This window comes from Aquila chrysaetos, chromosome 1, assembly GCF_900496995.4.
Source record: "Aquila chrysaetos chrysaetos chromosome 1, bAquChr1.4, whole genome shotgun sequence".
NCBI classification, from domain to species: domain Eukaryota; kingdom Metazoa; phylum Chordata; class Aves; order Accipitriformes; family Accipitridae; genus Aquila; species Aquila chrysaetos.
The window spans coordinates 81305970-81331033 of record NC_044004.1 but is presented as its reverse complement, the minus strand read 5'-3'; the positions used below and the strand labels follow the sequence as shown (position 1 = coordinate 81331033).

Sequence of the window (25064 nt, the reverse complement as noted above, 5' to 3'; positions counted from 1 at the left end):
AGTGAGAGATGAGAAGAGAGACAGAGTAAATGAGTTTTATAGCAGGAATGGAGAATCACAGAAACATAACAAATGAAGAGGACAGGGAGCAAAGGCAGAAAACTTTTCCTAAGAAAAAGGAGTAAGTAAAGGGAAATTGAAAGAAAGTAAAACAGTTGTTAGGGTCAGAAACAAAAATAATTGATGTGAAAGTGGATAGAAAAATGAGTATCTGAAGACAGCAGGAAAATGGAGAGAGGTTAATCATTTAAAAGGTCAAACAGGTATGTGGAAACAAGATGTAAGAACAGGATAAAAAAAGGATCAACTGTGAGAAATCACACAGAAGACAATATATGGGTTTGCAGTTCATTGTAATAGTTTGAACTGGAGGCAACAGATTTCAGGTCAGTACAGAATTATCTGTTGCACCGTATGTTGTGTATCCCTTTTGTTTTCTCACTGGCGCTGTTCAACTTTCCTAAATAAAGCGGGGGGGCAGAAGCGCTGGTAACATCCCCTGGTCGGCGTGCCAGAGACTCAGTCGCTGTAGCCTATCATTTCCAGGTGATGACGGTGGCCTAAGATGTGTCCTCATGTCTTCTGCTGCAGCAGCTCCCTCCCAGACACCTTCTGATCGGCGCTGACTCCAGAAACTGGTGCCAGTCCCAGACATCCCAGGTCTCCAGTGAGTCGTAAAGAGCTGCGGTGCAGCTGCTGAGCAACCTGCCCCAGGGCTTGTTTTCTTTCCATGGAGAAGCTCTCCTGCTCAGTTCCTTGCTGCAGTTGTTCCACCATGTGTGCGTAAGCACTCAGAGAAGTAGATCCTTGAAGGTTCCCCAAAGAAAATTAATTATTTATCCATTATTTACACTCCTGGCAAGCACCTTACTACCTGACTATGGCAGTGTGTGTGCTTGCTCTTATTCTCCTGCTGGAGCACTCTTACGTAGGATTAATTTACTCTTCAGTGAACCAGAAAGATGTTGGCAGAATAACTCATTTGATAGCTCAGTGATTCTGTCACGCTCTTGGTATGCAGGAGACCAGAACTTCTCTCTGGCCTAAAAAAGCATTACTCCTGACAGACTAGGAGGCATTGCTGGCCACTTAACTCCTACCTCTAGAAGCACTACAGGGAGAACTAGGTGAAAAATTAATGCGGGGGGATTTTTTTAATCTTTGTGTGCGTGTGTGTGTGGCAAGGACAAAAATACAGGCTTAGCAAAACTGAGCTGGTTTAATTTGTTTGCGTTGGAAAGGAAACAGAAATGCTGTAATAGGATATAAGTTTCATCTCAGAATTTTAAATAATACATTTTTCTTCTTTTTTATTGGAAGGTATTTTTAATTAAGAATGTTCCTTTAAAATAATGCTTTTGAAGAGAGTGATTTCTTTTTAATGCACTTTAATTTTGAGCTGAGTAATTTTTTATGAATTCCTAGCAAACAAAATATTACATTATTTACACAGCTCTTCTTACAAGTAAGTAGCAGAGTCAGCAACGCTCCAAGAATTACACCTTTTGCCACTGACTTGCATGACATGGATTTGAATGATAGGTATTATTAAAAAAAAGGATACTTCAAGCCATGAAGGGATTAGTCAATGGGGCAAGGACTGGAAGGTGAGAAGGAAGAGCAGAACACAGAAAAGCATGCAGAAGGTTGCTATCTTAAGCAGTTAATGACTGAAACAATGTCAATGGGATGCCAAATTCAGGAATTCAGTGACAAAGTCAGCAAACACCACTGCTCTAAGCAATAACATTTTGAATGCTCAGATCTAACTAAGGAAGGACCAGTGATTAACTGAAAGTGTCCAGAATCCTTCAGTAAATGTATTATAAACTGTAACATTTAGGAGCATTACCACATAGTTACAATATATTTTTAAAAAAGGGAAGGGAGTACTTCTCCTTCTCAAAATTGAGCCATTGACCAGCTGGATTATTGTTGGTTTTGTCATCAGTTATATTTATCTGTAGGCAAATCACCCTTCCCGTCTGAGTTGAATAAAGACTTATCCCAGCAGCTACTCAAGTTAATGGGATTCTTTCCCTTGCTTTCAGTAGATCACCTGGTGGATGTGGTAAAGAGAACAGCTTGGACAAGTTGAGCTGTAAATATTCTTAAGCAGACAGGCCAGCTTACAGTCTGCCAAGATTACTGCTGAACCTCCAAAGTCATTTTGTAGAGGGAGACAGAAAAGATTTTTCCAGACTGCACTTTTCTTCTGGGCACTAGAGCCACAAGAGCCCCCAGACCAAATTCTCTAAGACCCCACTAGGCTGTAAACTGCTTATCCGTATTTGCTACATACAACATCCAGGAGCTGACATCCCAAATGCTGTCAATAACTATATATCGGGGTGTGCACACACACATCCACAGTTATGTTGCAGTTAGACAGTACAGTGAGGCACAGATAAGCACAAAAAAAGAAATTAAATGGTGAAAATTTTCCAGACAGCAAAAATATCTCTGATGTTAATTTTGAGAATTAAAATTGAATGATTCTGAGACGCCACTAAAGTGGTCTGGATTTTCCTCCCCATCAGCTGGCTAACATAGTTTACATTTAATAACTTTAAGACTTTCTTTGTTCAGAGTTGCCAACATTAACAAAAAACTGCTCTGGTCTGAAACACAGGAGTGACAAATACAGACATAACTGTTACAAATTTCTCTGAAGCTCATACAGACCCAGACCTCATTAAATTCCTCCCCACTCTCCTTTGAGGACGAATGAGAAAGAGATCTCCCACATAGAAGGGTCAGCCGTAGGTAGGATGCCAGGGAGATACATCATGTTGACAGAGCTCCTTCCAGGGAAAGGTAAAGGAAGAGAAACAACACAGCTCACCTGATCAGACCCCAGAAACTCAAGTTACTTTTGGAAAATTGCTCATGAAATCTGGTCTGTACAAGGGTATATATCTGTTCCTGACAATGCTGATTTCACACGTAGGAGCAGTTGAACTCCTTCAGCTGAACTAGTATTGACAAATATAAGCAGATCAATCATTTAATTGAGAGACAGCTTTAGGGTCATTGCAACCTCACTTGCAGAGTTTCAGGAGGCATCAGGCCTCCAAAGTGTGAGCAAAAAACCCAGCAATGTTGGAGGTGGTGTGCTGGAGGAGGCGGCATGTGTGGCAGAAGCTGAAGGAGCAGAGAAGGGATGTTCTGAAGAGTGAGTGCTGGCTCCGATGTGCTTCTCTAGCTTCCTCTTACCTATTTTCCAGGGTTTTGTTTGTTTGATTGATTTCTGTGGTTGCTTTCCAAATGTTTCTGGAAGTTTTAGCACCAGCCTTGAGCCCTGTGTGACTGGATGACTCAGAAAGGATAAATATATCCCCTTCCAGAGTTCCCAGAGGTTTGTTACTTTTGGTTCAGTGGTGATAGACTCTGAGAAATACATGCATTTCTCTGGTGTGGTAAGAGGTCTGATTTTAGTGTTACCTTGTCATATAAATTCAAGAGAAATATATGCATCTGGAAAGGCTGGCTATGACAACCTCAATATCGTCAAGATTATGAATTAACTATGATCTCAGCTGACATACTCCATAGGAGCTCACCGGTCTACAAACGAAGTCGAAAGCACAGGAGTCTGCATTCGCTCCTCTGCTGTGCTCCCCTTGCATTAAGCAAGCTCCATAAAGGCATCGGAGAATGCAGGCAACTCCAAAATGCTACAAACCCACGTGACTACATGCTGCTCTTATGAATCCGGTACCACAGCTCCCATAAGAACTGGAACAGGAAGAGGCAATGAAAAGGAATGGGAATAATACGATGTGCTTCAGTTTTTCCTAAATCAGCCCAAAGCCTGCTGGATATTGTGGCCAGTTAATCACAACGAGGAGCAAACCCTCGGCTGGTCTAACCAGGGACTGAAACTCAAGGATATATAACAGAAGTTCAAGACAGCTCCATTCATTTGGTAGAAACCGCACGCAATCTTTTAAGTTGTGCTGAATCTTTGTTCTAAACGCTTTTTGGTGATTGTTTTCTAAGTATTTTCAGGCATTTCCTCAAACAAATGAGGGAGGTGACTCGAAGGAATTTCATCTACCATGCGTTTTAGACTCAGAGCATCCTTTTGATGAAGAAAGTTAAAGAAGTAAATCAATAACAGTGTCCCCTGCTTCCCATACACAGGCATTCCCAGCACTGGAGACGAAAAGGCTTTCCAAGAGAAGGTGAGGTCAGAACTAAGCAGTAATGGAGTTAATCAGAGCTGAGAAAAGAGGCAGGCTTCCATTTTATGGGGGAAATGAGTCAATGTTGAGATTTTAGAAGTACAGGAACATTCTTGGAGTGGTGAGAAAAGAGAAATGTATTGATGGCAATAGTTTGGACAGATGGAACCGAAGAGGGGAGAAAAGATTTGGTCAGAAAAGGGGAAGATCTTGAAAGAACCAGTGCATAGGCTAGTGTTGAGAGAGTGCTGACTAGGAAGAAGGCTGACTTTTGAGAAAAACACAGTTGTAAGACTTGTGGAGGCTTTAGGTATGAGGAGAGGAGAAATGCAGTAACTGGTTTCGTGACCTGGACAGCAGGGAGTGCTAACAATAAGAGAAAAATGAAAGGAAATAAGAATAAAGGTACGTACAACGTCCGAACAGCTAGCCTGTAGACTAATTTAACTTTGTCAGAATGCCATTTCTTAGGTCTTCACATGTTGTACTCAGCATACTTCAGAATACTCAGAGCAACAAATATATTCTTATTTACTGGCCAAAAAAATATCAAGTAAAAATGATTCCTTGAATTAAGTGCAAATTGTCTGAATCAGTTCACCGGGACAAAACTATTTGAATAACAGAAGTTTCGGTTTCCTTTTCAAGAGGAGTTACTTTGCAAAATGTCAATTGGTAATGCAAGAAACCCCCTTTTCTTTTTGTTTTTATCTTTTGTAAGAGTGCCAGCACTTCCCAACATTTCCTTTACTGTGTTATCTCGAGCTCCACAGAATGCTCACTGTTGTAGCGCAAAAGATTTTGGGAAGGGCACAGCTGTGAATGTGACCACTGTGTTTCAGTTACATGTAACATGGTATTTGTTCTCCCTGCTTTTATGGCACAAAAGGCTACTGTAACAATATGTACCGTTCTCTGGTTATTGAGCAAATTAAAGACGAGCCTGTCAGTTCTCTGCCTATGTTGTCTCCACATATACATTGAAGTGCAAAGTGTTTGCTTCTTGCTTACGTGTGGGTCAGTTGAGGGCAAGTATCTTCTCCAGCCTAGCCATTCACCATCCCCTTGCTCGAAATGAAGAGAGTCATTTCACAGTGGAACACTTGACCAAATGAGAGCATTTCCAGGTAAGGCAAAATCAGCAATTTCAATATTTTTTTCTGCTCACCTTTGCAATTCAGAAGCAGCATGGATAGCTTACAGAAGGAGTGAAGGAAGAAGGCAGGCCTTTCCCTTACAGCCATCCGAGTACAGTCCGTCCTTAGAGGGACACCAGCAGTTCCCATGCAGCGGCCCTTCGCCGAAGGGAGCGAGACGAAGGGTGACCTTAGACAGAAGGCAACGCCATACGTGAGCCTCCGGTGCAATCGGAATTAATAGGCAGCTTTATTAGACACCTGTTTGGAAAGAGCAAATAATAAATAACTGGCCCCGACAGCTACTATGCCAGGGCGCATACGTACCCGCGGAGCACCATCTGAGAAGCTCAGAGGCTGTGGCTCACCAGGTTTGGGTGGGATGGGCACCCCTTGGGTTGGAGATTCTAGCAAACAAAGTTGTTGCAAACAGCTTTCAGAAATACCCTGTTACAGGAAGGAACTTCAGCTCAGCCTGGGTTTTTGTCAGCTTTACAGCGCTATCTTCCTTTCAATGTGTTAGCACTAAGTAACTTGTATAAATAATCAGAAGGAATTTTTCACACGTGGAGCACCAGTTTTTCTCTTTGAACTGTGAAATATGATGGATGTGGTACTATCATTTTTATTTCAAGCAAAATTGATAGCCAATACTGGGCACAGAAACCTGCTGAATTAGATTAATCTCCTTAATTATATCTAAGCTTTGGCTCAAGTAAATATTTTTCTAGTAATTATTATGAAATATAGTGTGATTCATACCTCGAGTAATGATTGGACATACGCAATGTTTTCACGTATGCTTTATGTATACCTTTACTAGTTATTTTGTCTGTAAATACGGATTTAACACATTAATCACCAGAACTAATCGGCTATCTTTTTTTTTCTCTACTTTTTTTTCCTGAATACATCTTACCACACCTCAGAGTACTGGTTATTGGGACAAAACAGTACCAGAAGTGCAATGATAGCCACAGTCTGTACTGCAGGAGCTTGGTAGTTTAAGATCAACGGGAATTACTCGTGTACAGTCTGGTTTTTACCCTCACTTACAATATGTGAATATTCAACACCATCTCCTCCAGTTGACACAAGCTATAGGTAAGCTCCTTCCCCATCCTGACTTCTGTCTAGAGAATCTTTCTGATTCAGAATTGCAGGGAGGTCTTTCCATTTATGGAAAAAAAAAAAAAAAAAAAAAGACTGGTAAAATCCAGAGGAAAACAAAAACTGGTATTTCCTGGATGATATCCTGCAGAGAAGTAGCTTCTCAGTTTCTCCATTGGAAAACCATCTTTCCTTCAGCTCATATTTTTTTCCTCTGTGATTCCACCTTCCACGGCTAAGTACCACAAAGGAGAAAAGAGCACCTAAATAGCTTAATCACCCTGGAAGGCTTTTCTGTCCCAGCCTTAGTCATGCTGTAGTCACGACCTAGCTAAGTGTTTCTTCCTTTGAACGACAATACCAGAAGGCCCAGGAACAGTTTGGATTTTTAGCACTCTGTATCAAAGTGGTGTCACAAACAAACGACTTCTCCATGCAAACGAGTAGTCTGACTGCAAAATTATCATTGGAAATTACTGGTCCATTCACTTCTCTCATGAATTTTGGCCATCAGCATAAAATGCCAGAAATCAATTAAAATACGACCGACACATGAAATGAAGTATATATAAACCCAGCAGGAAATGGTAACAGTTATTAATAGACAATAGGCAGACAATAATTCAATGCACTCACCAACAAGGAAGCTTGGGTTGCTGTACCCTGGGAAAGACAGTGATCTGCAGTATATACATAGAGCAGACTGTAGCTAGATGTACCATCACTGCAGGTAGGCAATGCAAAGGGCGGAAAAAACACTATTACAGAGGAAAAAAAGTGACATCAGACATAGGAAAAAATTTCCCATATTTAAACATCATTTCAAGGTAACTTTCAAATATTTATAAGGTATTTAAAATGTAAACAGCACTTAAAGATTTAGACAGTATTTGAAGTATTTTAAAAGTTTTTGAAGTATTGTAAAAGTATAGATTTATACTAGTATAAACTGAGGATAATCAGAGGACTGTGAATGAACTTTGTAGGTCTGATGAAGTCTGCCCTACAGTGAAATGGGTGACAAAGTAAGTTTGTATCCTATTGGAACCCTTCCATACTACCACTACAGAAATACAAAATAGCGTTACTACTCAGAGGAGCTGCTATATCCCTCTTCCTTCCCACCCAAATGACGTTACGGAAGAGCAGTAACAATACAGACAAATTATACTACTAGTGAAAAGATGTGTTTAAGAGAAAACTCATTTCATGTGATGCGTAGGAGTAGGAAAGCATGCTGGTACTTTATTTTAGGAGAATATTTTGGTATTATTTGCCACACTGTGGTTCCAAAATACTCTAATGAAGTTAATAGTCTGGAGAGATGTGTGTATGTATATTTTTATATGTGTGTGTATATATATATATATGCATACTGATATATATGTACACACACACATATAATGGATAAGAGATTTCTAGTTCTTGATAATTAACTGGATACATGTGGAAGACATCTGGACCACCCAAATTCCTGCTTGGTTTCTATAATGTCTTGTTCCTTTCAACAGTTGCTGAATCCTAAGTTATCACCACTTTTTAGGCACGCTTGCTATAATTACTGTGGTGCTGGGACGCTGTGCATCAAATCTCTATAAGCCCTTTGGCTGCTTCCTCTGGGTGCTTTAACAATGAAGGAACTGAAGTAGAGTTTTCTTTTATTGATATAAACCCTTCCTAGCACACTGTGCTGGATAAATCAGGGTTTTTATCATCACCTAGACAATGTAAAACGACAAGGAGCGGAAAATAACATGGAGTCAGCATGGCTGAGTATAGTATCTGTTGCCAGATGAAAAGCAATATAAAAGAGCATAACCCAAAATATCCTACCAGTTGCAAAACTGCTGCAGATGACAGAGGCAATCCATGTGATGAGGTGCCTATAGCTGTGTATACGTAGGCTGTGCCTGGCTCCTGCACGCTGCTATACCCGCTCTCTGTGTCAGGGGCTAAATTCCTTTATGTACAGGTCATGATGCTGCCACCGCACCCTGCTTTCCTCCTACGCTGCTGCTACCGCTCTCGTAGCTTCCTGAAATTTAAGAGGTGACTCAGTTGGAAGCAACTTTATGTATTTCTCTGCACAGACATGAGGATGTGTGTTTGTAGATAGACAGCTGAAGTGTTCCATTCGATTGCTTGTGTGAGAATCCCGGGCTCCTTCATTAAGGACGCAGTTCTGGAGTGACAGCCTTGATTTAACATCAGCAACAAAAGGTTATAGATAACACTGATCAAACAATAATTGCTGGCACTGTGCATGTTGAGAGGTAATTTCATGGTCAAAGATTAAACCAAGAGGCATTAGAGCTGTGCAGTCTTGACCAAGAATTTTCATCCCTTTAAATATTATTATATACATGTAACTACAAACCTCTGGAGGGATCCTTCTTCTTATAGGCTCTGTTTGCTGCTGCATTTGATGTATCAAAAGGAAAATAACCTCACAACTATTAGGCAGTAGTTGGATTTCATCAGGAGAAGTTCCTGGTGCTGTACATTGCGTTACTGATGCCCAGCGTTAAGAATAGAGGCACTGCACAAAGGGCCACCCCAGATAAAAGCTTCTCTCCTAATGGAGTGCAATTTTCTCTCCTTCTGTATGGCAGGGAACAAAATGTCATCCCCATTTGTTTCTCTCTTTTTTTTTTTAAAAGTTACTTAAAAAATGTCAAACTGTGTAGGTGCATCTGTATTGTCATTTACAAAAGTAGAGATCCGTGCCTAACCCTAGTACATGATTTGTATCAGTGTGTGTCACACAGATACTTTCTGCTCGTTCTTTCTCCTTAAAATATATTCTGTTTGTATTCATTCAAAGCCCATTTTTTAAATGAAAAAAACTTTCTGAGATTTCACAAGGCACAGAAACAGGCCACTTTGAATTTTTTGTCAGTATTTGCAGGGCAGGTATTAAAGAACCTTACTTTAAAGTATCCCTTTGAACAGCAGATCTGTTGAGTGATTCACTTCCAGCTCGTTTCTGCTAGAATTCAGATAAATGAATTGATTTTTTTTCCCCCCTTTTTAATCCTATTTGAGTTTTGAAAGATTGGTAATTATTTAGTCTTTGTTTCATGTTACGTACTGCTAACCATGGATTTGTTTGGGGTTTTTAATGTTGTTTTTAGAAAACAGGAGGTGTCAAACCCAAACTAGGTTTCATAACAATGCCATTACATAACCATCCAATTAGTAGCTTGTTTGCTGCTATTAATAGCAGCTTCCACATCTAAATCGCTTTGTGTAGTGCTACAATAACTGGCAAGAAGAGGCTTCACATTAGTTATTCATTCTCAGAAGAGAATAAATGAACTTCATGGAGATTTATGAGACGCAGAGTAATGTGCTGTTTATTAGTTGCCAGGCTGCTGCCTGTTCAAATGCTGTTTGCCTTTCCGGGCTCAGAGGAGATGTTCAGACCCGGTGGACTGCTGTTGCAAGCCTCGTATGTCCGTAGATATCTTATGTGCATCTCATACAAAAGGCTACGAGAGACAGAGCTCACACCAAGGTAGTCTGAAGCCAGGAGCTCTCTGAAGTCTTTTTCTTTGGAACAGTATCTATAATTTGGTATAATGTTGCATGTTTACGTTGACTGACGTAATTAACTCTGCAGTGATGGTGATGTTTAACTGTGGTTCAGCTGGAGCTCTACCCCAAAGTTCGTTGTCATTGTCCTCCATTCCAGCTGCTTCATAACGTCAGCTATGGCTGGTTGGACGTTTGTCACGCTGCCACCACTCGAGCACAGACACATACACAGAGGAATCCGAATTATCTTTCAAAAAAGCTCGACTGGAGTTTTGATCATATTAAGCCACTTGAGCTGCTGACCACAGAATCTGATCCAGAACTTTTTGTAACTTTCTGTACGAGACTTTTTTTTTTTCTAAAGGAGAGATCAGATATGATTTTTTTTTTTTTTTTTAAAAAAAGCTACTATAAGAGTTGCAACATGTGAGCTAGTTTGATCTTACCTTCCTCTGTTCCTGAATTCCAACATGGAAGTAATGAATTTGTGAAGACATTTTTCCATGGCCTGATGAGAACCTCCCACTCTTCATCACAGAAATTTCCTTTGGGTCAAATTCAGATATATACGTGCTTCTAAAATAATTTCTTCTCCTGAGGTCCACATTCTCCTCTCCTTGGTGTATCTTGCTCCTGAATTTCAGGCTGTTTGAGGTATTGTACCTCTCATGCTCTCCATCTCTTCCCTGGATCATGCTCCCCATCAGCTGCTCTCTATGGGGACATGACAGTCTCTTCCACTCCTTTTCCCTAGGCACAAGTTGCTTCAGAATTAAGGATTTACTTACATCAGTACAAAATGAGTTGCATAATTAATGGTCTTGACTGAATATTGATTCAGGTTTCTGTTTCTGCATTGCTTCCTTGTTGTTGTAGTTGTTCTTCAGACCCTCTTTATTTGACCTACAGATATGTGTCCTCCCTGGGGAAAAGAAAAAAAGAAAAAAAGAGAGAGATTTCCAGAGTCACCTACATGAGTTAGTTAAAATACAAAAAGAACATGCACATTCTTTCATGGGCATATTGAACCATACAGTGTAAATCACTAACAACGTTTTTTCTTTGGTCTGTCATTTCATTTCTTCCTACTATCCATGTTACTGCTTTCCTCTCTCTTACTGTAAACTATTTAAAGTTAATAGTCAATGTAAAAGGTAAAACTGAAATATGAAAATGTGTAATGTGAACTCTTTTTTTATGTCTCTACATAATCTCCAGTGTTCCGCACAATAATATTTTTCTTGTATTTTTCTTCCAATCACAACAATATATTAATTTTGTACGTTCACATACGAATCATCCATTTCAATGAGAATCATGATATATTTGGGCCTTTGTTACACATTTATATACCTGCAGAATATGCAAGAGTCCCAAGTGACTTGTGTACAACGACGGTGAAGATGTGGCCTCTTCACCTTTCACATTTATGGCTAACTCTGCATGAAGCAAGTTATGGCTCTTTTGGGTTGCTGGTGGGAAAGTGGAGAAAAAAATGTTGGGCTGAAGATGAGATTACAGCACTTTTTGTACTTTCACACTGAAGGTACAACTACTCCAATGTGTGAAAATGAACAAATGTACAAATGGCAAGCTGAAAATCTGATATTGCCATTAATGGAATGCTATCTTTCGGTATCTAACGGAGATAAAGCTTCCTCGTGGCACAAAGTTACTTCTCTGACTGCTCACAGAACAGAACTAAATGCTGCTCCAGTGCCTGACTTTTTGCCCACTGTTAGATTTCTGTCTTCCCGACAGGTAGAAAACAGCGGTCAAGTTTTCTTTCTGAAAAGGCTTTAAAAGATATTGCCTTGGTTTTGACAAATTTCATGTAAAAAGGGGGATAAACCTAAATTAAAAGCAAAGGAAGATTTGAATAACGGATTTTCAAAACTCGGTAAGCCATTCAGAACTGGAACAGTCGGAACAACTCTGAATCCTGTCTGAGTTTCAAAAGAGACATTGCAGGGATTGCATTAAATTAGGCCGCTATTCTCCCATTTTGCTGAAAAAATGAGTGTCATTTTTGTGTTGAATACCTGGGCATGATAAGCTTTAAAAATGGCTGGCAAAGTACTTGGCATAGAAAAGCAGGCTTCCCACTTAAACCCAGCGAACCAGATTCACCTTTGGCGTAGATCTGTCGAGTGAAAGACTTACAGAAAAATGACTGTGACCCATTTTGTTTTATAGAAAATGGGGATCTGATGCTCTCAGATAAAGAATCGTATATTGTTGGAGTGCTCAAAGCTACTTATATGAGAGAAGATTGCTTTATAAGTAAGGATTTGTAGGATCAAACTAGCGTAAGAGCATAAGAAATGCCCTGCTGCATCAAACCATCAGCCCGTCCAGCCCCGTGTTTTGTCTCTCACAGCGGCAGAAGGAAAAGCCATGCAGGCATCGGAGCACAGAGCCTAGTCCAGTGCCGTCCCCAAACCACATGCACAGCTGACTTTTATAACAGTACAGATTATATATTGCATATATAAATAGTCAAGAGGGGATGGGAAGAGAGCGAGGGGATAATGTGAAATTTTCCCATTCACAGAGAGCTATATTGTGTCTTGGAAGATGTCTCTTTAACGGAACCCATTCAAAGCACTCACAAATAGTTCATTCGATAGTTTACTGAATTCTTGATACGAAGGTAACTTCGGCCACTGTTATAGCTGCCAATTTGGTAAAACACACTAGTAGCCCACAGTAGCCTTCATGTATATGCATAGAATTGTCTGGCTTGCCCTCCTAGACAAACTAATTTCTTATTGCACAGCGGTCGTCTTTGCCAGCCGTCACTAATGGGCTTGTTAGTGGGAGCTGCAAGTGATGGGCTGTTCCTCAGCCTCGACCATCACTTCCCTCAGCAGCAGCAGCAGGCCAGCTGGCTATCTTGCAAATGAGAGAGGCATCACGTAAGCTTTTGGGTGCCTTGACGCTGGCTTTATCTGCTTTGTATATAGCACCGATAGTATTTCAGACACAATTAAAAAAATACCAAACCATTCAAGCTGCATTTCATCTGGCAAACCTACAAGTGAAGGATTAATATGCCCCAAGAGATTCTGAGAGATAAAAGCTTTGTGTTTAGTTCAACAGCCCTGCCAAAGGGTTTAGAAAGGCTGCTTCTGGAGCGTTGAAGTACAGCCCTCATCTGCATTTATAATTTACCATCTCTGGAAGTATGAACAACAACAGCTTATGAATAAACCCACCCATCATCTGTAAAAGAATAAGCTCCTCCATCGTGTAAGATTGCTTCTTTACTTTAGGATGTGGAGATGGGACTCTACTTGTATCGTTTCTTTTATCACCTTCCCAGTCTCAGCTGAAAAATAATAAGACACCTATTTGACCTTGAAACCTCTGACTTGAGGAAAAGATATTTTCTAGATGATTAAAGCAAAAGAGTTCTATGCAGCTCTCTGCCCTCCCTGCAGTCATTTTCAAGGTTTACTCATTTCTTTTCAAAGCAAAAAAAAAAAAAAACCAAATTAAAACCACCAAGTATCAGTAATGGCGCTGGCTTTACCAATTACATACATTTGGGGAAGTTCACAGAAACATTACAAGTTTCTGATGTGAAAAAGACAATAATAAGAAGGAGAGGGCTTCAGCTGAGACAGACACTTTCTCATAGTGTGTTGTTCTTAACAGGTAGGGTTGAATATCAGTCCCTAATATTTCTCCCAGTACAGCACATTTGCTTTGCCTTTCAGACTTTTTTTTTTAAGGTGGATGAATATGTTTAATAAGTGAACCACTCGTAAGGGAATTATCTCCTGTGTCTCTATAGAGGGAAGGCATATGCTTTTACACAAATTATTTATAAGCAAATGCCACAGTTGACATTACGGGCATTATAGATACTGCTCGTCAGTGCAAATTTTTAATCAATTTGAAAATTTAGGTTACAGTAAGCTAGTGAATGGAATAACACAAACCAGGGAGATTCAAGGTACAAGAAGCTCCCAGTGTTCCTAATGATTAAACAGGAGGCAAACTGCTCAAGATCCAGATGTTTATCTTTTGATGTTCCTAAGACAACACCGGCTGCTCTTCTCAAAGGTATTTTCATCGTATCTGAGTTGCTAGGTTTAGTTCAGAGGTGACTGCATGAAACGTAATGGTCTGTTTTATGGAGGGAGACAGGCATGGTGATCTATTGATCTCTTCTGGCTTTAATAGCTGCGACCAGAGAATTTAAATGTTGCCAGCAGGTAATGAGTTTATCGCCCAGAAGCTGGCTTTTTAGGGGAGCCTGGGTTCAGTCCTGCCTGTGATTAATTGCTGGCTTTCCAGCCAAGCCTTCTGGAGAGGTTATCTGCTGAGAGCTTGAAAACTACCTGGTCATCATTAAAACTGAAAGAGCTCATTTCGAAAGATAGCGGTAGGGAATGAATGGGCTCCTGTAGGAAATCCTGGATCAGAGAAAATAATCCAGTTGATATGCAATTCGAAGGTATACAATCTGCAAGGATAATCATGTAGGAAACAGATAACCCCTGCAACAGATCCAAAGCCAAGAGATGATTGGCATGTTAAGCTTGTGGCCAACATTTTTAGTTAAAAACTAAACATAAAAAACTAAAAATAAAGAAAAATATTTTTAAAAATTAAAAAAACAGTGTAAAAAAACTGGACTGTATTTCCTATTGAGCCAGGAAAAGGTTTAGTCTTTCTTGAGAAAAAATATTAAATAATTGAAGAAACACTGAGGGTACTGCTGTACAGAAAACATGTTTATAAGATCATTATATATTTGTATAAAGGACTATTTTCAGCTTATGAGTTTTATATTTAGATAAGTTTTCTCAGTAAAGGAACATCCAAGTATTCTTGATAGGGTTTTTTAAAGATACTGGGGGGGGGGGGAGGATTATCTGTAAGAAATTTTACACTGAAAAAACATGAATAAATTGATTAAGATAATCTATAGCGGCCTAAAACAAAAAGATTGCTTGCCGCCTAAAATGCACAAATGCATAAGATGAGTTATAATGCTACCAAATTAATGGCCTCTGAGAGAGTGAACAGGAAACAGGCTGATGAGAGAAAAGTGTCTAGAACAAGTGTGTTTCTATTTCATGACATCAACAACAGTCTGTATTTGCTCACTGTCCCATCTTTAATTAATTTAGAAATACTCTTGCTTAACTGAGTATTTGCTAGTTTGTTTCTTTTTGATCAAATTCATAAAAATGAACAGAATAGATTGAACCTACGAAATTGCAATGTGCAGGACAACATTTGAGGCAACAGGAAATCTCAGCAAGAAATTTATGAGCTACTTGGTTTTCTTTCCGATTTTTCTTATCTGATTCCTTTGCAGGGAAGTGGGCCTACAGGCCTTGTCTTTGATCTAGCATGCCACACACAGGAATTAAATGTATAAGACTAGAAGGATGCTTCTGGGCCATTTTAGCCTTTAATAATATGGCCAGGCTTCACCTCTCATCTCCCTCTGCTAATCAGATTAAAATTCTACTCCATGCCAATACAACATTAACAGTTAGAAAACTTTGCTTAATATCCAGCCTATACATATCCATTTTCAGCTTGGAGCCATTTGTTCTGTTCCAGTGTTGTCCTTTAATTTCCATTAAGCTTGTCCCCAAATGCTGTTAATACCACTTATGTGTCGAGAGTGCAATTGCATCCTCTTTCCATCTTTGTTTTTAGTCTCTGATCAGAAGATAGGTTTTCCTTTTCTCTCTCATCCTCGAATCTTCCCCTAGCAGCTGTTCAGATTTTATTTTCTCTTTCTCAAATACGGTAAAGCCAAATTCTATGCATTACTTATAATTACATGTCTAAATCTCATTATAATTATGATTGGGGGGGGGACATCTCACCAGCCCTTCTCTATTTCTGCTTAAAATAGAAACCCATATTTATATTTGTATCTATTCTGATAAATCTTAGTACCACAAATCCCATATAACCATCACCTGAATAAAATAAAGCCAAGCCAATCTCCACATAGTTGTTTCCAAGTGATGATGGAACCTAGATTCTCAGACATCCAACTAGAGACAGCCAAGATTCAATCCAAAAGTCCCAAAGAGGAGACTCCCCCTTCTCCATGGAAGAAAAGAGAGTTTGGACTGTGGCATGAGTAGAGCAGAGCAGAGCAGAGTAGACCAGATTTTTGACTCATCAAAGTTTTTCCTCTTACCTGTCTTCTGCTTTCACTCATGAACAGTGATAGACAGAAAAAATTGTTTCTGTGGGAAACAGTTGTGTTTCCATCCCCCATTTTGTTTAAAAAAAACCAAACTACATAGTGGTTTTTTCCGTTTAGTGAACTAGTAGACCAGTTCACTGTATATATATTACATACATATACACTGATATATATCATACTGATCTATTTCCTAACCGATCATTTCTTAAAAATAGTCTCAAGTTTCTGCTGTACAGCTTGTAATGAAATACCAAGGCCCCAAATCCCATTTTTTTCTGACTTTAGCAGCGTATTACTGTATTTCCAGGGGAGATATAAATGAGTTACAAAGTTTGATTGTGCAATAATAGCTGTTCAGGGATTTACAACCCTTGCTATCTCTTTGTTACAAAGGTACCTGCCAAACACGTGAGATTTTCTTTCAGGAAAAACAATTAGCCATGCACAATGAAATCACGGATTACTGCTATTTTGGAACTTTTCCGAACTTTTGGCAGGGTTGCTCTGGAGACCCATATAACCTCTCGCTGCAAGCCTCTGGATGGTTGGGACCCTATAAATATCAAGGTCAAGAACAATCTCTGCTTATAATTGTCCAAAGAAATACATTTCTGGCTCCTTTCATGATGTCATTGACCTTGAGAAAAATAATTGCTAAGGTTAAAACGCCTCTTGGTGATCTGTCGAGCAGTAAAATTGCTTACTCACAGTCATGACAACCCCCCCAGGGCCAGTATTTGTGACCTGCCAACTGCCTGATTGCGACTATTAGTTTTGGAGGTTGGATGGTTTAGGAAAGATTAAGCTAAATTCTCTGCATTCATCTCAGATTGAGAGGAGAAATGCCACTTTTTTATTTGGAGATGGATCAGTGGAAATCATTTTCAAATACTACTGATTATTCATGAGCTGAAAACAATCGCTAATTCCTTGCAGCAGCAGAATTTACTTATTTAAAATGAACATCATTGTTCAGAAATAACTCCCAAATTACCATCTCATTTGCTTTCCCCAAAAGGTATTAAATGTGATCAGTGTGCTCATATAGGGAATCAAACAAATGATAGAAAATTAGTCTGTAGCAAACAGACTGACTAATAGGAGTTTTGAAGGGAATGAAGAGATGCACAGGGGAAGTTTGCTTTCTTGACTTGGTTTTGGGCTGTGCAAAAAGTATCTCAGAAGGCTGACCTGGAGGAGTGGAGTGCAGATTTATAATGTGCAACCATGGACTGCTGAGCATCCCAACCTGAGAGAGTTTAGCATGTCTTACAATGAACTGAGATTAATTTTAGATTCTGCAGTAAAATATAAACCAGCAGGAGTACGAACAGTCTTCCTTGAACAGGGACACGTGGCTGGTGTACAGGAGTGTTACGTTTCTGGAACTAACAGGCAAATCTGTGTCGATAATAGTGCGCATTGGCATTTATGGCCTTGTAATTACCCAGTAAAATTTCAGACAGCTCAGAACAACATGGAAGAAAAGAATATGTAAAGGATCCTATTAAAAATCCTCCCTGTCCCACAGGAAAAGAGAAAATCCGTAAGTGCACCATTGGCTGTGTGAAAAGTTTTAAGGTGTCTTGGATAGTTCTCATGTTATGGTGAACCAAGGGTACACTGGTAAGGAGACCCTTAAGCCAAGACAGAATGGAAAAGTAGGAACAGGAAAGAGATAGCAAAAATCACTTAGCAGAGGTCAAGATGACAAGAAAAATACCAAGGAGTTACTTAGCAAAAGTGAAGATGTACTTTAAATCTATTGCAGCGGATCACTAAAAACAATTGGAATTTTGCATTAGTTAGCATGCATCCATTTTAGCTACTATCACTTGCATCTGGTGGGGTTCGGGGGGGTTGTTTGGTTTTTTTTGTCCTTTACAAGTGAACTGTTAAATCACTGGTTGGAGGCAGAACCAAGTAGGTAAAAGGGAAGTGAGATCAGTACCCTATAAAAATTGTAGGTAATCATGTCCTGAGATGACAACAAACTGGACACTTACCGTCCTGAACAAAACTCTACAAACTGAAGCACAAAGAGGAAATCATCATTAGTTTCTGCTACAAGAACATCCTTGAGCACTACGCGGAGGAGTAAGTACCTATCTATAGTTTGACAGCAGCCTCAGGCCTCTACTACTGAAACAGCCTTAGGATTTCTACAAATTAGAGAGCAGTCCCCAAACTCAAAAAGCCATTTCCAACACTGAATAATGGTACATTTTAGTTGCTGTTTATGAGACAGTTTTACAAGCCAAAAACAATTTTATGCAAAATGAGGTGTGAGAAAAAAGAATTAAACTGAAGAAAGTGACAGACAATTGAGAACTTAATAGAAAAACTTCTAGTAGGTGCCCCCAAAACCACAAGCTTGGGCTGAAAAAGAAAACTGCAGGTTAAAAAGTAGCCTGGCTTTGAAAGAAACAAAAGTCACAATAAAGCGAGATAAGTATTTCTATTTTCATTTCCCTGGAAGTCAGGGTGCTCCTTTAAACAGCATACTCTTTGTTCCCAAGCACAGGCTAACCCACGTAACAGAAGGAGGAGACAGTGATAGCAGTGAATAGAAGTGAAAACTTGCACTTTAAAGGAAGGGGAGCAAAGGGCACAAAAATATGTATATGGCAAGCAGAGTTGAAACACTGAAAGCTTTTAAAATGTGCTCTTGGTCCCTACGCTGTCCATGGCAGTTTCAGACCAGTTTGGCAAGCAGTAACAGGAATTAGCACTCACACCACCCCAAAAGCACTTTGTTTCCAGGAGTTACATGATCAGCAAGGTGAGAAGTTGTGAAATATCAGGGGTAGGTTGTATATTAGAAAGCAAAGAACAGCAGCCTTCCTCTTCTGAAAAGTGAAAATGAAAATGTCATTTTGAATATAGAAAAATACAGACGATTTCGGTAAATACGTCTGTCTGGTAAAAAGGCCCAGTGCCTGTTTCGAGGTTATTAATGCCAATGGCAGGTTTTTGAACCTGCCAATGAGTAAAGACACTCCTTTTCTTGCTTGATGTAAGGGTCTGTCCCTTGGACAGAGTAAGATTTTACAGTGATGCCACTGGGTGACCTTCAAAGCTGTCCTTTCCAGAAAGAACTGTAAAGGATCTTCCGATATACCGGAGTCTCGAGTACAAGGTTAGCAAGAAAGCAACCCACGCAGTGCTTGGCCCAAGCTCCATCCTCTTGCCTGAATCAATTATATATAAATTCAATTGGACTCCTATGTTCTCCTCGTCTCCTCTCACAGCCTTTCATCAAACAGTTATTTAAAATAAATATTTCCTTCCTCCACCACTTGCTAATGTTTGCCGGCATTAGCTGAAGTTGTCAGCCCAAGGTGAGAGTCAGCTAAAAGAAAATCATAGAGCAGGATCACAAGGCTGCCCATTTCTTCTGAACTTGATGCTTTATTTCAGCAATTCTGCTGGATCCCACTCTTTCAAACCTTTACATTTCTTGCCAGCTCAGAGGCTCCAATTTCAACATTTTCTTTACGGTAACTCCTAGTTGTGGCAAGCCAAATGTACATATTTTTCAACATAGATAAACCCCCTTCACTCGCATCTGAGAATAAGACTAATATGTGAGCGTTCAATACATCTTACTATTAACATGGATATAAACAAGGCAGCCAAGTCAATAAATTACACGAGATAGGCTTCTCCCAGAGGACGAAAAGGAAGTAAATGAATAAAGGTACATATGTTAGGCGAGGCTGAGTCCCTAACAAGACATCTGTGGAAGGGAGGGAGAGAATAAATCTTTTCCTTATTCTCAGTGGAACTGCATTAATCTTGCCTCAATTAGTCTTTTCTTACCTATTGCTTTTCCCCCATGAGCAAGCAAATAAAAACTGTAGGAAGTACAGAAAGAGGAGAGCCACAGCCAAGGCAGAACGTAAAAAAAAAAAAAAAAGCAGAAAATTATTCTTTCAGAGCACAAGACAGTTAAGATATTGTGATTAAGCAAAGCACAGCTCCTCTCTGAACAGTTTATGACTTTACACAGCTTACGCACTACATTTTCTCTGCCCAGAGCCAAACAGCTAAAACTAATCCTTTACAGAGCGTTTTATCAAACAAGGAGGATGAGGTGACTGTCGTGAAGAATGGACTCTCACTTGTAGAGCCATTTTCTCTGTCAGTCACTGAGTGCTGGTACCTTCTTAACACAGCCCTAAGGGCAAAGATCTGTTTATTCCCCCCTCCCACTCTATTCGCTTTGAATGTCTGAAGAAGAAACATATTCCATTTTCACTTACGCAGTGTACAAGCTGTATCTCATGTTCAGTAACAGAATGACACAGTCACTTCTTATGTTCAGGGTGCCCGTTTCACTCTTACATATGTAGAAATTCCTGTGGGCTGTGTAACGCAAATGTTTCTTCATTGTGGAAGTCTCTTTATAAGGTGCTGACAATTAGTGATCTGCTAATCTAATAATACAAGAGGGTATGCTTGTACCCCCACAGTAGACCAGGCGAGAATACCAAGACGCATTCATGTGTGCCTTAGGTGTGTGCAAAGTGTGGATTTAGAGCAGACCTTCACAGGCTTCAAAGAGTAACCTTCAGAGCCTGTACTCTTCGACAATGTTGAGGCACATTAATAATCTCTTAGGAGCAAATGAAACAGTATGCAGAAACAGCAACAAAAATTATTCACAGATTTCTTATCCAAATGCTGTTCACATTTGTTGAAATCCCATTCTACTGCAGTCAATGAGATCTACCTTTTCTATTTCTGGTAAAAAAAAGACTATATATATCTTCATCTGTCCATCCACCTAACCATCATCTTCTGACGTATCATAGCACCACAAATCCCTATAACCATCGTTGAATTAACACCACAGGTAAGACCCAGCTAGTACGTTCCCTCCTCATCATCACGCATCCCCTGGGAGAGCCTGAGCCTGAAGCCAGGCAGAGGCCCCAGCCCCAGGCGCAGCCGCACGCCCGAAAAGCCAGGGCTCTGGACAATCGGCAAACTTTCTCTAGCCCTGACTGAACCCTCGCCGTCTCGGGAAGGTCAGCTCTTTCCTTCTGCCTTGCTTTGCGATTCCCACGGCCCTTTCTCATCAGTCCTCTGCGCGCGGTCCCGGTCTTCCTTTCTCATTTCCCTTCCATTGCATCCCATAATCCCTTCCCAGGTAAACTGCCCTGAAGCAGAGGAAATAAGCCCGAACACCCATCGGTTTTACTGCTACATCACCGTTCTCCTTGACTTGGCCTTCTATTACCTTCCCCACCCAATTTCTATTTACAGCTTAAACTCTTTGAGGCAGGACCTGTCTCATACTCCGTGTTTTCACAATGCCTAGCACAACAGTGATCTAGTTCATGACCTTCAAATGGTCCTTTTTTTTTTTTTTTGTCCTTTGCTTATATAATGCATATGATTCATTAATATGAAGTCTCCCGTAACACAGAACATCTGTTTTTGTTTTTTATTTTTTCCTTATTCTGTGAAGTTGTCAAGTCAGCTTTGGGATATTTTGTCTAAACTTGATCCTTAGAAAGTTGATGTAACTAGCATGGGAAATCCTTTCCAATTTCATCTTTTGGGGATAATCCCATGTTGGTAGATGCTATTTCCTGATTAGATGTTTGTGTTAGGAGAACATCTTTCTTCATAGTTGTGTCTTTCATTTAGTTTTGAGAAAGATAATCCTTGGCTCATTAACACTTTCTACAGACCTGTTGAGCTTGGCAGAGTTTTCTTTCCTTACATTTCACAGGAATTTTTTCCCCCTATGTATATTCCCTTGAAAGGTTTCCTCCATCTGTTTGGTATTTTAATGCTTGGACGAGGCTCTGTATCTTGGGTGATGTGGCCATTTCTACACAGGGCATTATCTGTTTTACCTTTAAAAATGTACTATCTTTGCAAATTAGAGGGTAATGATTTATAGCCCAAATGCTGCTAACTCTCTCATTACTGGTCAAACAATGGCTTTTTTCAAATGTCAGATACCAGACGGTGAAGAGAAATTTTATTTCCTCTTCTTCCAAAATTACCATTTGAGCTAGCAGGGGAAAAGTGAGAAGAGGGGAGAGCTGGACACATGCTTCAGATTTTAAACATATTTGGTTTTAATCAGCATTTAAAACCTGACCAGTTCTATAGTTAATTGCAATTTTTTCTCCTATTTTGGTCAACATTTCATACTCTGAAATCCAATTCAAAATTGACAAACTGTTTACTACTTTATAAAGAGTTCATCGGCTTTTGTCTTTAAGATGTAGTGATGTCAAAATAGAATTGGTAAGTTATGCTTTAAGATTTTAATCATGAAAATTAAGCTACATTGTAAAAATTGTGTTTATATTTTTTCTTAGCAAGGAATTGCTATTGCTACAATTTCCTTGTAGCAAAGTGTTCTGTTCTAGGAAGATGAGATAAACAGCTGAAAAAAAGTCTATGGGATACACTTCATAATCCAGAATTTTATGTATAGCCTAGGAACATTACCTACTATAAAACACTGCATCATGTAAGAGATAATTAGTACTTCTATTACATCTATACAAATGGATACATACATTTTCATCCATTGTCTGTCTCTACTAGATTATTACACCGCTGATGACACAAGGTATCCTATGGAAAACACACTTGAAAAGTGCAGTTTGTAGCAGACACCACAGAGTTGGTGAAATTTAGCTCAGACTAAGCCCTGTTTGATGTGGACATGGGTGATACTTCTAAAGGGCTGAAACTTAAAAAGATGTTTCCTGTTGCTACAACCTTCACCACAACCTTTGTTTTGATATCTGTGTTTTATTCTGAATACATGCAAGGAGCAATACACCGTGTTCAGCTGGAGTCAACAGCATCTATACAGTGACTGACAATAGAGTCCATTTTATTCTCTGAATGTCTCTGATAAGACTTGCTCCAACTAGATGATAAGGTTACATGTGTGTTTCTTCTAAATGAAATTGTTATCCGTCATGAAATCTTTATAACAAACTTCACAATTTTAAGTCTTTATCAAGATCTCTCTTGAATTTTACTTGAATATATATTGAGTAACTGTTAAATATTGGGCATTTATAAATTGCCTTGACCTTGAAAGTAACCATGTATTTTACTGGGAAGCAAAGTAATTGATTATGATAAAAACCATAATAACTATGTAATTGATTATAGAGTGGAAGACATCTTAATGCATATATCTTGCTGTCACAAAAAAAATTCTGTGTAGACAGAAAGAAGAAGAAAATGATAGAAAACTCCTATCTGAAAAATGCACATTATTGCTACGCTATGAGCCACAAGATTCAAGGAGTACCTGACATTCCCTGGAGAGATGAGAAACTGAATAGATTATTCATCTGCCTTTTCTGCTGTATTTGCTGATACAAAAAGCTGTATGAATTTGCTGTTCAAAGAACAAGGAAAATGTTTGTTTTATTCTTACAGTTAGTGTTGGAGATTTTAGTGTACGTTCTCATTTTGGTAGCAAAACTATTGTCACTTCAAATGCACCCACCTTTTGCCTGTTCTCCGTAAATGTCCTTCAGGAGTAATGAAAATGTTCTGTCTTATTTTTGAGCAAACCATGGCAATATCTTCTGTTCATTTCTGTTCCAAAACTTCCCATTAGTGGAATCTGAATTCCTTCTTTGCTACCTTGATGGAAAAGGACAGGAAAAGATTTAAAATTTGTTTAAGTAATTTAAATAACGGCAGCAATTTTTCATTTTTCTCAGCTGCCTCAGCCAAAGCTTATCCTCATGCTCCTCCAAATACTTGTATTCTCCCCTGCATATTTAGCTGATGCTAGCAGATGCTTAGCCTGCATGTCAGCCCTCCGGGGATGGAGCCATAAATGTCTTCCTCAAAACTGCATTGAGTACCATTCCCCTCACAGCAAAACTTAATGACTTCGCATAGGAATCAGAAAACAAATGAGGCCCCTCACTAAGAGGAATTCAGGTTACAGTTTACTTTCTTATCCTTGCTTGAACTCAGCCTTCTGCAACCACTGCAAGGCTTTCTCTCTTTAAAATTCATGTATTCTGTGCATGGTGCTCGCAGCATCTTACTGACAGGGATGAAAGGCAACAGGGCAAAAACAAGCCCTGAACAACCATTTCATTTGATCACCTTGTATAGCGTAGGTCTGTGACCAAAAAAAGGGTATGCTTTTCCATTAAACTGAAAGCAGACAAAAACAAGAGGATTGAATAAAATAACTCTAACCTATGTGAAACGAATGGCCTGAATGGACTATGTACTGTTCTTGTTGAAAGTGGAGAATTACGTTTATAGCAGTTGGCATACGATTGGGTAAGAGTTGTGGTGTTAAGTGTTTTGTCAGTGTTTACGGGTTGGGGCAAAGCTTAAAATGTGCTAGAAAGCAGAGGGTAAATGAAAAGATATGAGTTCTGTTGTGGGTTGGGTTTGGTTTTTTTTTCCCCGAAAACTCAGGTTTAGAGCTAATCCTATGCTTTATGAGAACCTGATTCACGATTTCTGCATCATCGGGTTTGGCAGGACTCAATGTTTGTTACCAGTGCAGTGTTGCTGTGAATGCTGCTAACAGTATCCTGAGTGGTAAAACAAAAAAGGATGAATGATATGTTCTGAAGATTTAAAATTTACTAAGGAAATTTGACTTGAGGAAAACATAAGAACATATCTTCTATTCATTTTGGTGACATACATAAACATGAAACTCAGGGAACAAAAAAGTTTGTTTTGTAAGGTTGGATACACTGTTAATAATAATTAAAAAAATCACATTATAAATCCCAGATCCTCATGTAATGTAATTCACTTTCCTTCCACTGATTTAAGCAAGTATTAAATCGACTTAAAGGCAGCTATGTCAACTTCTATCACCAAGGGGTTTGGTTCTGAATATGTAAGAACTTGGTTTCTTAAAGTCTT

At 39.4% G+C, this 25064-nt stretch overlaps 1 long non-coding RNA gene across 2 annotated transcripts; it reads right to left on the bottom strand.

The window, feature by feature from the left end:
- Window positions 1-479: 479 nt before the first annotated feature.
- Window positions 480-19004, bottom strand: LOC115340579. Of its 2 annotated transcripts, XR_005932031.1 has the most exons (6): window positions 18902-19004; window positions 10759-10892; window positions 8267-8468; window positions 7070-7191; window positions 5356-5584; window positions 480-806 (listed from the first exon to the last, which is right to left on the bottom strand). It is a non-coding gene; the product is annotated as an uncharacterized LOC115340579 (long non-coding RNA). The 2 variants fall into 2 exon arrangements; XR_003923100.2 differs by having other exon boundaries at window positions 480-5584.
- Between the last annotated feature and the right edge of the window lie 6060 nt (window positions 19005-25064).